The 15,044-nt window shown below is 36.3% G+C and overlaps 7 non-coding genes across 7 annotated transcripts; all 7 read left to right on the forward strand.

Annotated features, from left to right (window-relative positions):
• The first annotated feature begins 4,894 nt into the window (after positions 1–4,894).
• On the forward strand, positions 4,895–4,984 carry TRNAR-UCU (transfer RNA arginine (anticodon UCU)). Its single transcript is given in 2 exon segments — positions 4,895–4,931; positions 4,949–4,984. It is a non-coding gene; the product is annotated as a tRNA-Arg (tRNA).
• A 676-nt stretch (positions 4,985–5,660) lies between these two features.
• TRNAR-UCU (transfer RNA arginine (anticodon UCU)) lies at positions 5,661–5,750 on the forward strand. The gene is given in 2 exon segments: positions 5,661–5,697; positions 5,715–5,750. It is a non-coding gene; the product is annotated as a tRNA-Arg (tRNA).
• A 1,443-nt stretch (positions 5,751–7,193) lies between these two features.
• Positions 7,194–7,283, forward strand: TRNAR-UCU (transfer RNA arginine (anticodon UCU)). Its single transcript is given in 2 exon segments — positions 7,194–7,230; positions 7,248–7,283. It is a non-coding gene; the product is annotated as a tRNA-Arg (tRNA).
• Positions 7,284–7,959: 676 nt separating this feature from the next.
• On the forward strand, positions 7,960–8,049 carry TRNAR-UCU (transfer RNA arginine (anticodon UCU)). Its single transcript is given in 2 exon segments — positions 7,960–7,996; positions 8,014–8,049. It is a non-coding gene; the product is annotated as a tRNA-Arg (tRNA).
• A 1,443-nt stretch (positions 8,050–9,492) lies between these two features.
• Positions 9,493–9,582, forward strand: TRNAR-UCU (transfer RNA arginine (anticodon UCU)). The gene is given in 2 exon segments: positions 9,493–9,529; positions 9,547–9,582. It is a non-coding gene; the product is annotated as a tRNA-Arg (tRNA).
• Positions 9,583–10,258: 676 nt separating this feature from the next.
• Positions 10,259–10,348, forward strand: TRNAR-UCU (transfer RNA arginine (anticodon UCU)). Its single transcript is given in 2 exon segments — positions 10,259–10,295; positions 10,313–10,348. It is a non-coding gene; the product is annotated as a tRNA-Arg (tRNA).
• Positions 10,349–14,815: 4,467 nt separating this feature from the next.
• On the forward strand, positions 14,816–14,905 carry TRNAR-UCU (transfer RNA arginine (anticodon UCU)). The gene is given in 2 exon segments: positions 14,816–14,852; positions 14,870–14,905. It is a non-coding gene; the product is annotated as a tRNA-Arg (tRNA).
• Positions 14,906–15,044: the final 139 nt, after the last annotated feature.

A 15,044-nucleotide genomic window follows, 5' to 3' on the forward strand; every position in this document is an offset into this window, starting at 1 on the left:
TTTATGGTATATTCTCTTTGTGTTTTTGTATTGTTAACCAATTGTATGTCTGCACTTTTTATCCAGTTCTTTTTTATTAAGGTATGAAATTGTTGTCCAAACCAATTCACTTGGCAAGAAAATACTGTAATACCATATTCTCTGAATTTCTCCCCAAGCGAACAAAGGTGCAGTTCAAGGTTTCACCCCGAACTGTGATTCTTGCTACAGACATTTAATGTTTCAGAAAACAATCATTCTTTCATGTATCCCAGAAGGCTTGATAATATGATGTGAAGTAAACACTGGATTGACAAAACTTCGATCATCCCTTAATGTACGCAAGTTGATTTTCATCTGGCTCTGTGGCACAATGGATAGCGCGTTGGACTTCTAAGTGAATTGGCAAAGTCATTCAAAGGTTGTGGGTTCGAATCCCACCAGATTTGCATTTTTTACTTTCTTATTCAAACAAGGAACATTATGCATGTGAGGAATGTTTATTTTTGGCCGATGCTTTAATCTTAGTATTTGACCCAAGTTGAACCTATGTATCTAATACAGCATGCAACTGAATCAAAAGCAGTCTGCCTTCCATTGCAACAGGAACATATTGCTCATAAGCAATACAACATCACTGCCAGAAACTTGGCACTTTTCTAATGTATCCTTCCTTCAGAAACATTGTCTTTATAATAGCTGTAAATGAGATAGACCAAAAACACGACACCCTACATTCAGACATTTGTTTCTAGCGACATATAAAGTAAAATCTTCTTTCAAAGCTATTTATGGTATATTCTCTTTGTGTTTTTGTATTGTTAACCAATTGTATGGCTGCACTTTTTATCCAGTTCTTTTTTATTAAGGTATGGAATTGTTGTCCAAACGTATTCAGTTTGCAAGAAAATACAGTAATACCCTATTCTCCGAATTTATCCCTAAAGGAACAAAGGTGTAGTTCAAGGTTTCACCCAGAAGTGTGATTCTTCTACAGACATTTTATGTTTCAGAAAACAATTATTCTTTCTTGTATCCCAGAAGGCTTGATAATATGATGTGAAGTAAACACTGGATTGACAAAACCTCGATCATCCCCTGATGTACGCAAGTTGATTGTCATCTGGCTCTGTGGCGCAATGGATAGCGCGTTGGACTTCTAAGTGAATTGGCAAAGTCATTCATAGGTTGTGGGTTCGAATCCCACCAGAGTCGCATTTTTTACTTTCTAATTCAAACAAGGAACATTATGCATGTGAGGAATGTTTATTTTTGGCCGATGCTTTAATCTTAGTATTTGACCCAAGTTGAACCTATGTATCTAATACAGCATGCAACTGAATCAAAAGCAGTCTGCCTTCCATTGCAACAGGAACATATTGCTCATAAGCAATACAACATCACTGCCAGAAACTTTGCACTTTCCTAATGTATCCTTCCTTCAGAAACATTGTATTTATAATAGCTGTAAATGAGATAGACCAAAAACACGACACCCTACACTCAGACATTTGTTTCTAGCGACATATAAAGTAAAATCTTCTTTCAAAGCTATCTTTGTGTTTTTGTATTGTTAACCAATTGTATGTCTGCACTTTTTATCCAGTTCTTTTTTATTAAGGTATGAAATTGTTGTCCAAACCAATTCACTTGGCAAGAAAATACTGTAATACCCTATTCTCTGAATTTCTCCCCAAGCGAACAAAGGTGCAGTTCAAGGTTTCACCCCGAACTGTGATTCTTGCTACAGACATTTAATGTTTCAGAAAACAATCATTCTTTCATGTATCCCAGAAGGCTTGATAATGTGATGTGAAGTAAACACTGGATTGACAAAACTTAGATCATCCCTTACTGTATGCAAGTGGATTTTCATCTGGCTCTGTGGCGCAATGGATAGCGCGTTGGACTTCTAAGTGAATTGGCAAAGTCATTCAAAGGTTGTGGGTTTGAATCCAACCAGAGTCGCATTTTTTACTTTCTTATTCAAATAAGGAACATTATGCATGTGAGGAATGTTTATTTTTGGCCGATGCTTTAATCTTAGTATTTCACCCAAGTTGAACCTATGTATCTAATACAGCATGCAACTGAATCAAAAGCAGTCTGCCTTCCATGGCAACAGGAACATATTGCTCATAAGCAATACAACATCACTGCCAGAAACTTTGCACTTTCCTAATGTATCCTTCCTTCAGAAACATTGTCTTTATAATAGCTGTAAATGAGATAGACCAAAAACACGACACCCTACACTCAGACATTTGTTTCTAGCGACATATAAAGTAAAATATTCTTTCAAAACTATTTATGGTATATTCTCTTTGTGTTTTTGTATTGTTAACCAATTGCATGGCTGCACTTTTTATCCAGTTCTTTTTTATTAAGGTATGTAATTGTTGTCCAAACGTATTCAGTTAGCAAGAAAATACAGTAATACCCTATTCTCCGAATTTATCCCTAAAGGAACAAAGGTGTAGTTCAAGGTTTCACCCAGAAGTGTGATTCTTCTGCAGACATTTTATGTTTCAGAAAACAATTATTCTTTCTTGTATCCCAGAAGGCTTGATAATATGATGTGAAGTAAACACTGGATTGACAAAACCTCGATCATCCCCTGATGTACGCAAGTTGATTGTCATTTGGCTCTGTGGCGCAATGGATAGCCCGTTGGACTTCTAAGTGAATTGGCAAAGTCATTCAAAGGTTGTGGGTTCGAATCCCACCAGAGTCGCATTTTTTACTTTCTAATTCAAACAAGGAACATTATGCATGTGAGGAATGTTTATTTTTGGCCGATGCTTTAATCTTAGTATTTGACCCAAGTTGAACCTATGTATCTAATACAGCATGCAACTGAATCAAAAGCAGTCTGCCTTCCATTGGAACAGGAACATATTGCTCATAAGCAATACAACATCACTGCCAGAAACTTTGCACTTTCCTAATGTATCCTTCCTTCAGAAACATTGTCTTTATAATAGCTGTAAATGAGATAGACCAAAAACACGACACCCTACACTCAGACATTTGTTTCTAGCGACATATAAAGTAAAATCTTCTTTCAAAGCTATCTTTGTGTTTTTGTATTGTTAACCAATTGTATGTCTGCACTTTTTATCCAGTTCTTTTTTATTAAGGTATGAAATTGTTGTCCAAACCAATTCACTTGGCAAGAAAATACTGTAATACCCTATTCTCTGAATTTCTCCCCAAGCGAACAAAGGTGCAGTTCAAGGTTTCACCCCGAACTGTGATTCTTGCTACAGACATTTAATGTTTCAGAAAACAATCATTCTTTCATGTATCCCAGAAGGCTTGATAATGTGATGTGAAGTAAACACTGGATTGACAAAACTTCGATCATCCCTTACTGTATGCAAGTGGATTTTCATCTGGCTCTGTTGCGCAATGGATAGCGCGTTGGACTTCTAAGTGAATTGGCAAAGTCATTCAAAGGTTGTGGGTTCGAATCCCACCAGAGTCGCATTTTTTACTTTCTAATTCAAACAAGGAACATTATGCATGTGAGGAATGTTTATTTTTGGCCGATGCTTTAATCTTAGTATTTGACCCAAGTTGAACCTATGTATCTAATACAGCATGCAACTGAATCAAAAGCAGTCTGCCTTCCATTGGAACAGGAACATATTGCTCATAAGCAATACAACATCACTGCCAGAAACTTTGCACTTTCCTAATGTATCCTTCCTTCAGAAACATTGTCTTTATAATAGCTGTAAATGAGATAGACCAAAAACACGACACCCTACACTCAGACATTTGTTTCTAGCGACATATAAAGTAAAATCTTCTTTCAAAGCTATCTTTGTGTTTTTGTATTGTTAACCAATTGTATGTCTGCACTTTTTATCCAGTTCTTTTTTATTAAGGTATGAAATTGTTGTCCAAACCAATTCACTTGGCAAGAAAATACTGTAATACCCTATTCTCTGAATTTCTCCCCAAGCGAACAAAGGTGCAGTTCAAGGTTTCACCCCGAACTGTGATTCTTGCTACAGACATTTAATGTTTCAGAAAACAATCATTCTTTCATGTATCCCAGAAGGCTTGATAATATGATGTGAAGTAAACACTGGATTGACAAAACCTCGATCATCCCCTGATGTACGCAAGTTGATTGTCATCTGGCTCTGTGGCACAATGGATAGCGCGTTGGACTTCTAAGTGAATTGGCAAAGTCATTCAAAGGTTGTGGGTTCGAATCCAACCAGAGTCGCATTTTTTACTTTCTTATTCAAATAAGGAACATTATGCATATGAGGAATGTTTATTTTTGGCCGATGCTTTAATCTTAGTATTTCACCCAAGTTGAACCTATGTATCTAATACAGCATGCAACTGAATCAAAAGCAGTCTGCCTTCCATGGCAACAGGAACATATTGCTCATAAGCAATACAACATCACTGCCAGAAACTTTGCACTTTCCTAATGTATCCTTCCTTCAGAAACATTGTCTTTATAATAGCTGTAATTGAGATAGACCAAAACACGACACCCTACACTCAGACATTTGTTACTAGCGACATATAAAGTAAAATATTCTTTCAAAACTATTTATGGTATATTCTCTTTGTGTTTTTGTATTGTTAACCAATTGTATGGCTTCACTTTTTATCCAGTTCTTTTTTATTAAGGTATGTAATTGTTGTCCAAACGTATTCAGTTTGCAAGAAAATACAGTAATACCCTATTCTCCGAATTTATCCCTAAAGGAACAAAGGTGTAGTTCAAGGTTTCACCCAGAAGTGTGATTCTTCTGCAGACATTTTATGTTTCAGAAAACAATTATTCTTTCTTGTATCCCAGAAGGCTTGATAATATGATGTGAAGTAAACACTGGATTGACAAAACCTCGATCATCCCCTGATGTACACAAGTTGATTGTCATCTGGCTCTGTGGCGCAATGGATAGCGCGTTGGACTTCTAAGTGAATTGGCAAAGTCATTCAAAGGTTGTGGGTTCGAATCCCACCAGAGTCGCATTTTTTACTTTCTTATTCAAACAAGGAACATTATGCATGTGAGGAATGTTTATTTTTGGCCGATGCTTTAATCTTAGTATTTGACCCAAGTTGAACCTATGTATCTAATACAGCATGCAACTGAATCAAAAGCAGTCTGCCTTCCATTGCAACAGGAACATATTGCTCATAAGGAATACAACATCACTGCCAAAAACTTTGCACTTTCCTAATGTATCCTTCCTTCAGAAACATTGTCTTTATAATAGCTGTAAATGAGATAGACCAAAAACACGACACCCTACACTCAGACATTTGTTTCTAGCGACATATAAAGTAAAATCTTCTTTCAAAGCTATTTATGGTATATTCTCTTTGTGTTTTTGTATTGTTAACCAATTGAATGGCTGCACTTTTTATCCAGTTCTTTTTTATTAAGGTATGGAATTGTTGTCCAAACGTATTCAGTTTGCAAGAAAATACAGTAATACCCTATTCTCCGAATTTATCCCTAAAGGAACAAAGGTGTAGTTCAAGGTTTCACCCAGAAGTGTGATTCTTCTACAGACATTTTATGTTTCAGAAAACAATTATTCTTTCTTGTATCCCAGAAGGCTTGATAATATGATGTGAAGTAAACACTGGATTGACAAAACTTCGATCACCCCTTAATGTTCGCAAGTTGATTTTCATCTGGCTCTGTGGCGCAATGGATAGCGCGTTGGACTTCTAAGTGAATTGGCAAAGTCATTCAAAGGTTGTGGGTTCGAATCCCACCAGAGTCGCATTTTTTACTTTCTAATTCAAACAAGGAACATTATGCATGTGAGGAATGTTTATTTTTGGCCGATGCTTTAATCTTAGTATTTGACCCAAGTTGAACCTATGTATCTAATACAGCATGCAACTGAATCAAAAGCAGTCTGCCTTCCATTGCAACAGGAACATATTGCTCATAAGCAATACAACATCACTGCCAGAAACTTGGCACTTTTCTAATGTATCCTTCCTTCAGAAACATTGTCTTTATAATAGCTGTAAATGAGATAGACCAAAAACACGACACCCTACACTCAGACATTTGTTTCTAGCGACATATAAAGTAAAATCTTCTTTCAAAGCTATTTATGGTATATTCTCTTTGTGTTTTTGTATTGTTAACCAATTGTATGTCTGCACTTTTTATCCAGTTCTTTTTTATTAAGGTATGAAATTGTTGTCCAAACCAATTCACTTGGCAAGAAAATACTGTAATACCCTATTCTCTGAATTTCTCCCCAAGCGAACAAAGGTGCAGTTCAAGGTTTCACCCCGAACTGTGATTCTTGCTACAGACATTTAATGTTTCAGAAAACAATCATTCTTTCATGTATCCCAGAAGGCTTGATAATATGATGTGAAGTAAACACTGGATTGACAAAACTTCGATCATCCCTTAATGTACGCAAGTTGATTTTCATCTGGCTCTGTGGCACAATGGATAGCGCGTTGGACTTCTAAGTGAATTGGCAAAGTCATTCAAAGGTTGTGGGTTCGAATCCCACCAGATTTGCATTTTTTACTTTCTTATTCAAACAAGGAACATTATGCATGTGAGGAATGTTTATTTTTGGCCGATGCTTTAATCTTAGTATTTGACCCAAGTTGAACCTATGTATCTAATACAGCATGCAACTGAATCAAAAGCAGTCTGCCTTCCATTGCAACAGGAACATATTGCTCATAAGCAATACAACATCACTGCCAGAAACTTGGCACTTTTCTAATGTATCCTTCCTTCAGAAACATTGTCTTTATAATAGCTGTAAATGAGATAGACCAAAAACACGACACCCTACACTCAGACATTTGTTTCTAGCGACATATAAAGTAAAATCTTCTTTCAAAGCTATTTATGGTATATTCTCTTTGTGTTTTTGTATTGTTAACCAATTGTATGGCTGCACTTTTTATCCAGTTCTTTTTTATTAAGGTATGGAATTGTTGTCCAAACGTATTCAGTTTGCAAGAAAATACAGTAATACCCTATTCTCCGAATTTATCCCTAAAGGAACAAAGGTGTAGTTCAAGGTTTCACCCAGAAGTGTGATTCTTCTACAGACATTTTATGTTTCAGAAAACAATTATTCTTTCTTGTATCCCAGAAGGCTTGATAATATGATGTGAAGTAAACACTGGATTGACAAAACCTCGATCATCCCCTGATGTACGCAAGTTGATTGTCATCTGGCTCTGTGGCGCAATGGATAGCGCGTTGGACTTCTAAGTGAATTGGCAAAGTCATTCAAAGGTTGTGGGTTCGAATCCCACCAGAGTCGCATTTTTTACTTTCTAATTCAAACAAGGAACATTATGCATGTGAGGAATGTTTATTTTTGGCCGATGCTTTAATCTTAGTATTTGACCCAAGTTGAACCTATGTATCTAATACAGCATGCAACTGAATCAAAAGCAGTCTGCCTTCCATTGCAACAGGAACATATTGCTCATAAGGAATACAACATCACTGCCAAAAACTTTGCACTTTCCTAATGTATCCTTCCTTCAGAAACATTGTCTTTATAATAGCTGTAAATGAGATAGACCAAAAACACGACACCCTACACTCAGACATTTGTTTCTAGCGACATATAAAGTAAAATCTTCTTTCAAAGCTATTTATGGTATATTCTCTTTGTGTTTTTGTATTGTTAACCAATTATATGGCTGCACTTTTTATCCAGTTCTTTTTTATTAAGGTATGGAATTGTTGTCCAAACGTATTCAGTTTGCAAGAAAATACAGTAATACCCTATTCTCCGAATTTATCCCTAAAGGAACAAAGGTGTAGTTCAAGGTTTCACCCAGAAGTGTGATTCTTCTACAGACATTTTATGTTTCAGAAAACAATTATTCTTTCTTGTATCCCAGAAGCCTTGATAATATGATGTGAAGTAAACACTGGATTGACAAAACTTCGATCATCCCTTAATGTACGCAAGTTCATTTTCGTCTGGCTCTGTGGTGCAATGGATAGCGCGTTGGACTTCTAAGTGAATTGGCAAAGTCATTCAAAGGTTGTGGGTTCGAATCCCACCAGAGTCGCATTTTTTACTTTCTAATTCAAACAAGGAACATTATGCATGTGAGGAATGTTTATTTTTGGCCGATGCTTTAATCTTAGTATTTGACCCAAGTTGAACCTATGTATCTAATACAGCATGCAACTGAATCAAAAGCAGTCTGCCTTCCATTGCAACAGGAACATATTGCTCATAAGCAATACAACATCACTGCCAGAAACTTGGCACTTTTCTAATGTATCCTTCCTTCAGAAACATTGTCTTTATAATAGCTGTAAATGAGATAGACCAAAAACACGACACCCTACACTCAGACATTTGTTTCTAGCGACATATAAAGTAAAATCTTCTTTCAAAGCTATTTATGGTATATTCTCTTTGTGTTTTTGTATTGTTAACCAATTGTATGTCTGCACTTTTTATCCAGTTCTTTTTTATTAAGGTATGAAATTGTTGTCCAAACCAATTCACTTGGCAAGAAAATACTGTAATACCCTATTCTCTGAATTTCTCCCCAAGCGAACAAAGGTGCAGTTCAAGGTTTCACCCCGAACTGTGATTCTTGCTACAGACATTTAATGTTTCAGAAAACAATCATTCTTTCATGTATCCCAGAAGGCTTGATAATATGATGTGAAGTAAACACTGGATTGACAAAACTTCGATCATCCCTTAATGTACGCAAGTTGATTTTCATCTGGCTCTGTGGCACAATGGATAGCGCGTTGGACTTCTAAGTGAATTGGCAAAGTCATTCAAAGGTTGTGGGTTCGAATCCCACCAGATTTGCATTTTTTACTTTCTTATTCAAACAAGGAACATTATGCATGTGAGGAATGTTTATTTTTGGCCGATGCTTTAATCTTAGTATTTGACCCAAGTTGAACCTATGTATCTAATACAGCATGCAACTGAATCAAAAGCAGTCTGCCTTCCATTGCAACAGGAACATATTGCTCATAAGCAATACAACATCACTGCCAGAAACTTGGCACTTTTCTAATGTATCCTTCCTTCAGAAACATTGTCTTTATAATAGCTGTAAATGAGATAGACCAAAAACACGACACCCTACACTCAGACATTTGTTTCTAGCGACATATAAAGTAAAATCTTCTTTCAAAGCTATTTATGGTATATTCTCTTTGTGTTTTTGTATTGTTAACCAATTGTATGGCTGCACTTTTTATCCAGTTCTTTTTTATTAAGGTATGGAATTGTTGTCCAAACGTATTCAGTTTGCAAGAAAATACAGTAATACCCTATTCTCCGAATTTATCCCTAAAGGAACAAAGGTGTAGTTCAAGGTTTCACCCAGAAGTGTGATTCTTCTACAGACATTTTATGTTTCAGAAAACAATTATTCTTTCTTGTATCCCAGAAGGCTTGATAATATGATGTGAAGTAAACACTGGATTGACAAAACCTCGATCATCCCCTGATGTACGCAAGTTGATTGTCATCTGGCTCTGTGGCGCAATGGATAGCGCGTTGGACTTCTAAGTGAATTGGCAAAGTCATTCAAAGGTTGTGGGTTCGAATCCCACCAGAGTCGCATTTTTTACTTTCTAATTCAAACAAGGAACATTATGCATGTGAGGAATGTTTATTTTTGGCCGATGCTTTAATCTTAGTATTTGACCCAAGTTGAACCTATGTATCTAATACAGCATGCAACTGAATCAAAAGCAGTCTGCCTTCCATTGCAACAGGAACATATTGCTCATAAGGAATACAACATCACTGCCAAAAACTTTGCACTTTCCTAATGTATCCTTCCTTCAGAAACATTGTCTTTATAATAGCTGTAAATGAGATAGACCAAAAACACGACACCCTACACTCAGACATTTGTTTCTAGCGACATATAAAGTAAAATCTTCTTTCAAAGCTATTTATGGTATATTCTCTTTGTGTTTTTGTATTGTTAACCAATTATATGGCTGCACTTTTTATCCAGTTCTTTTTTATTAAGGTATGGAATTGTTGTCCAAACGTATTCAGTTTGCAAGAAAATACAGTAATACCCTATTCTCCGAATTTATCCCTAAAGGAACAAAGGTGTAGTTCAAGGTTTCACCCAGAAGTGTGATTCTTCTACAGACATTTTATGTTTCAGAAAACAATTATTCTTTCTTGTATCCCAGAAGCCTTGATAATATGATGTGAAGTAAACACTGGATTGACAAAACTTCGATCATCCCTTAATGTACGCAAGTTCATTTTCGTCTGGCTCTGTGGTGCAATGGATAGCGCGTTGGACTTCTAAGTGAATTGGCAAAGTCATTCAAAGGTTGTGGGTTCGAATCCCACCAGAGTCGCATTTTTTACTTTCTAATTCAAACAAGGAACATTATGCATGTGAGGAATGTTTATTTTTGGCCGATGCTTTAATCTTAGTATTTGACCCAAGTTGAACCTATGTATCTAATACAGCATGCAACTGAATCAAAAGCAGTCTGCCTTCCATTGCAACAGGAACATATTGCTCATAAGCAATACAACATCACTGCCAGAAACTTTGCACTTTCCTAATGTATCCTTCCTTCAGAAACATTGTATTTATAATAGCTGTAAATGAGATAGACCAAAAACACGACACCCTACACTCAGACATTTGTTTCTAGCGACATATAAAGTAAAATCTTCTTTCAAAGCTATCTTTGTGTTTTTGTATTGTTAACCAATTGTATGTCTGCACATTTTATCCAGTTCTTTTTTATTAAGGTATGAAATTGTTGTCCAAACCAATTCACTTGGCAAGAAAATACTGTAATACCCTATTCTCTGAATTTCTCCCCAAGCGAACAAAGGTGCAGTTCAAGGTTTCACCCCGAACTGTGATTCTTGCTACAGACATTTAATGTTTCAGAAAACAATCATTCTTTCATGTATCCCAGAAGGCTTGATAATGTGATGTGAAGTAAACACTGGATTGACAAAACTTAGATCATCCCTTACTGTATGCAAGTGGATTTTCATCTGGCTCTGTGGCGCAATGGATAGCGCGTTGGACTTCTAAGTGAATTGGCAAAGTCATTCAAAGGTTGTGGGTTTGAATCCAACCAGAGTCGCATTTTTTACTTTCTTATTCAAATAAGGAACATTATGCATGTGAGGAATGTTTATTTTTGGCCGATGCTTTAATCTTAGTATTTCACCCAAGTTGAACCTATGTATCTAATACAGCATGCAACTGAATCAAAAGCAGTCTGCCTTCCATGGCAACAGGAACATATTGCTCATAAGCAATACAACATCACTGCCAGAAACTTTGCACTTTCCTAATGTATCCTTCCTTCAGAAACATTGTCTTTATAATAGCTGTAAATGAGATAGACCAAAAACACGACACCCTACACTCAGACATTTGTTTCTAGCGACATATAAAGTAAAATATTCTTTCAAAACTATTTATGGTATATTCTCTTTGTGTTTTTGTATTGTTAACCAATTGCATGGCTGCACTTTTTATCCAGTTCTTTTTTATTAAGGTATGTAATTGTTGTCCAAACGTATTCAGTTAGCAAGAAAATACAGTAATACCCTATTCTCCGAATTTATCCCTAAAGAAACAAAGGTGTAGTTCAAGGTTTCACCCAGAAGTGTGATTCTTCTGCAGACATTTTATGTTTCAGAAAACAATTATTCTTTCTTGTATCCCAGAAGGCTTGATAATATGATGTGAAGTAAACACTGGATTGACAAAACCTCGATCATCCCCTGATGTACGCAAGTTGATTGTCATCTGGCTCTGTGGCGCAATGGATAGCCCGTTGGACTTCTAAGTGAATTGGCAAAGTCATTCAAAGGTTGTGGGTTCGAATCCCACCAGAGTCGCATTTTTTACTTTCTAATTCAAACAAGGAACATTATGCATGTGAGGAATGTTTATTTTTGGCCGATGCTTTAATCTTAGTATTTGACCCAAGTTGAACCTATGTATCTAATACAGCATGCAACTGAATCAAAAGCAGTCTGCCTTCCATTGCAACAGGAACATATTGCTCATAAGCAATACAACATCACTGCCAGAAACTTTGCACTTTCCTAATGTATCCTTCCTTCAGAAACATTGTATTTATAATAGCTGTAAATGAGATAGACCAAAAACACGACACCCTACACTCAGACATTTGTTTCTAGCGACATATAAAGTAAAATCTTCTTTCAAAGCTATCTTTGTGTTTTTGTATTGTTAACCAATTGTATGTCTGCACTTTTTATCCAGTTCTTTTTTATTAAGGTATGAAATTGTTGTCCAAACCAATTCACTTGGCAAGAAAATACTGTAATACCCTATTCTCTGAATTTCTCCCCAAGCGAACAAAGGTGCAGTTCAAGGTTTCACCCCGAACTGTGATTCTTGCTACAGACATTTAATGTTTCAGAAAACAATCATTCTTTCATGTATCCCAGAAGGCTTGATAATGTGATGTGAAGTAAACACTGGATTGACAAAACTTAGATCATCCCTTACTGTATGCAAGTGGATTTTCATCTGGCTCTGTGGCGCAATGGATAGCGCGTTGGACTTCTAAGTGAATTGGCAAAGTCATTCAAAGGTTGTGGGTTTGAATCCAACCAGAGTCGCATTTTTTACTTTCTTATTCAAATAAGGAACATTATGCATGTGAGGAATGTTTATTTTTGGCCGATGCTTTAATCTTAGTATTTCACCCAAGTTGAACCTATGTATCTAATACAGCATGCAACTGAATCAAAAGCAGTCTGCCTTCCATGGCAACAGGAACATATTGCTCATAAGCAATACAACATCACTGCCAGAAACTTTGCACTTTCCTAATGTATCCTTCCTTCAGAAACATTGTCTTTATAATAGCTGTAAATGAGATAGACCAAAAACACGACACCCTACACTCAGACATTTGTTTCTAGCGACATATAAAGTAAAATATTCTTTCAAAACTATTTATGGTATATTCTCTTTGTGTTTTTGTATTGTTAACCAATTGCATGGCTGCACTTTTTATCCAGTTCTTTTTTATTAAGGTATGTAATTGTTGTCCAAACGTATTCAGTTAGCAAGAAAATACAGTAATACCCTATTCTCCGAATTTATCCCTAAAGGAACAAAGGTGTAGTTCAAGGTTTCACCCAGAAGTGTGATTCTTCTGCAGACATTTTATGTTTCAGAAAACAATTATTCTTTCTTGTATCCCAGAAGGCTTGATAATATGATGTGAAGTAAACACTGGATTGACAAAACCTCGATCATCCCCTGATGTACGCAAGTTGATTGTCATCTGGCTCTGTGGCGCAATGGATAGCCCGTTGGACTTCTAAGTGAATTGGCAAAGTCATTCAAAGGTTGTGGGTTCAAATCCCACCAGAGTCGCATTTTTTACTTTCTAATTCAAACAAGGAACATTATGCATGTGAGGAATGTTTATTTTTGGCCGATGCTTTAATCTTAGTATTTGACCCAAGTTGAACCTATGTATCTAATACAGCATGCAACTGAATCAAAAGCAGTCTGCCTTCCATTGGAACAGGAACATATTGCTCATAAGCAATACAACATCACTGCCAGAAACTTTGCACTTTCCTAATGTATCCTTCCTTCAGAAACATTGTCTTTATAATAGCTGTAAATGAGATAGACCAAAAACACGACACCCTACACTCAGACATTTGTTTCTAGCGACATATAAAGTAAAATCTTCTTTCAAAGCTATCTTTGTGTTTTTGTATTGTTAACCAATTGTATGTCTGCACTTTTTATCCAGTTCTTTTTTATTAAGGTATGAAATTGTTGTCCAAACCAATTCACTTGGCAAGAAAATACTGTAATACCCTATTCTCTGAATTTCTCCCCAAGCGAACAAAGGTGCAGTTCAAGGTTTCACCCCGAACTGTGATTCTTGCTACAGACATTTAATGTTTCAGAAAACAATCATTCTTTCATGTATCCCAGAAGGCTTGATAATGTGATGTGAAGTAAACACTGGATTGACAAAACTTCGATCATCCCTTACTGTATGCAAGTGGATTTTCATCTGGCTCTGTTGCGCAATGGATAGCGCGTTGGACTTCTAAGTGAATTGGCAAAGTCATTCAAAGGTTGTGGGTTCGAATCCAACCAGAGTCGCATTTTTTACTTTCTTATTCAAATAAGGAACATTATGCATGTGAGGAATGTTTATTTTTGGCCGATGCTTTAATCTTAGTATTTGACCCAAGTTGAACCTATGTATCTAATACAGCATGCAACTGAATCAAAAGCAGTCTGCCTTCCATTGCAACAGGAACATATTGCTCATAAGCAATACAACATCACTGCCAGAAACTTGGCACTTTTCTAATGTATCCTTCCTTCAGAAACATTGTCTTTATAATAGCTGTAAATGAGATAGACCAAAAACACGACACCCTACACTCAGACATTTGTTTCTAGCGACATATAAAGTAAAATCTTCTTTCAAAGCTATTTATGGTATATTCTCTTTGTGTTTTTGTATTGTTAACCAATTGTATGGCTGCACTTTTTATCCAGTTCTTTTTTATTAAGGTATGGAATTGTTGTCCAAACGTATTCAGTTTGCAAGAAAATACAGTAATACCCTATTCTCCGAATTTATCCCTAAAGGAACAAAGGTGTAGTTCAAGGTTTCACCCAGAAGTGTGATTCTTCTACAGACATTTTATGTTTCAGAAAACAATTATTCTTTCTTGTATCCCAGAAGGCTTGATAATATGATGTGAAGTAAACACTGGATTGACAAAACCTCGATCATCCCCTGATGTACGCAAGTTGATTGTCATCTGGCTCTGTGGCGCAATGGATAGCGCGTTGGACTTCTAAGTGAATTGGCAAAGTCATTCAAAGGTTGTGGGTTCGAATCCCACCAGAGTCGCATTTTTTACTTTCTAATTCAAACAAGGAACATTATGCATGTGAGGAATGTTTATTTTTGGCCGATGCTTTAATCTTAGTATTTGACCCAAGTTGAACCTATGTATCTAATACAGCATGCAACTGAATCAAAAGCAGTC

This window comes from Ambystoma mexicanum (genome assembly GCF_040938575.1).
Source record: "Ambystoma mexicanum isolate Mex_15411 chromosome 12 unlocalized genomic scaffold, UKY_AmexF1_1 Mex_chr12_unloc.1, whole genome shotgun sequence".
In the NCBI taxonomy this organism is placed as follows: Eukaryota; Metazoa; Chordata; class Amphibia; order Caudata; family Ambystomatidae; genus Ambystoma; species Ambystoma mexicanum.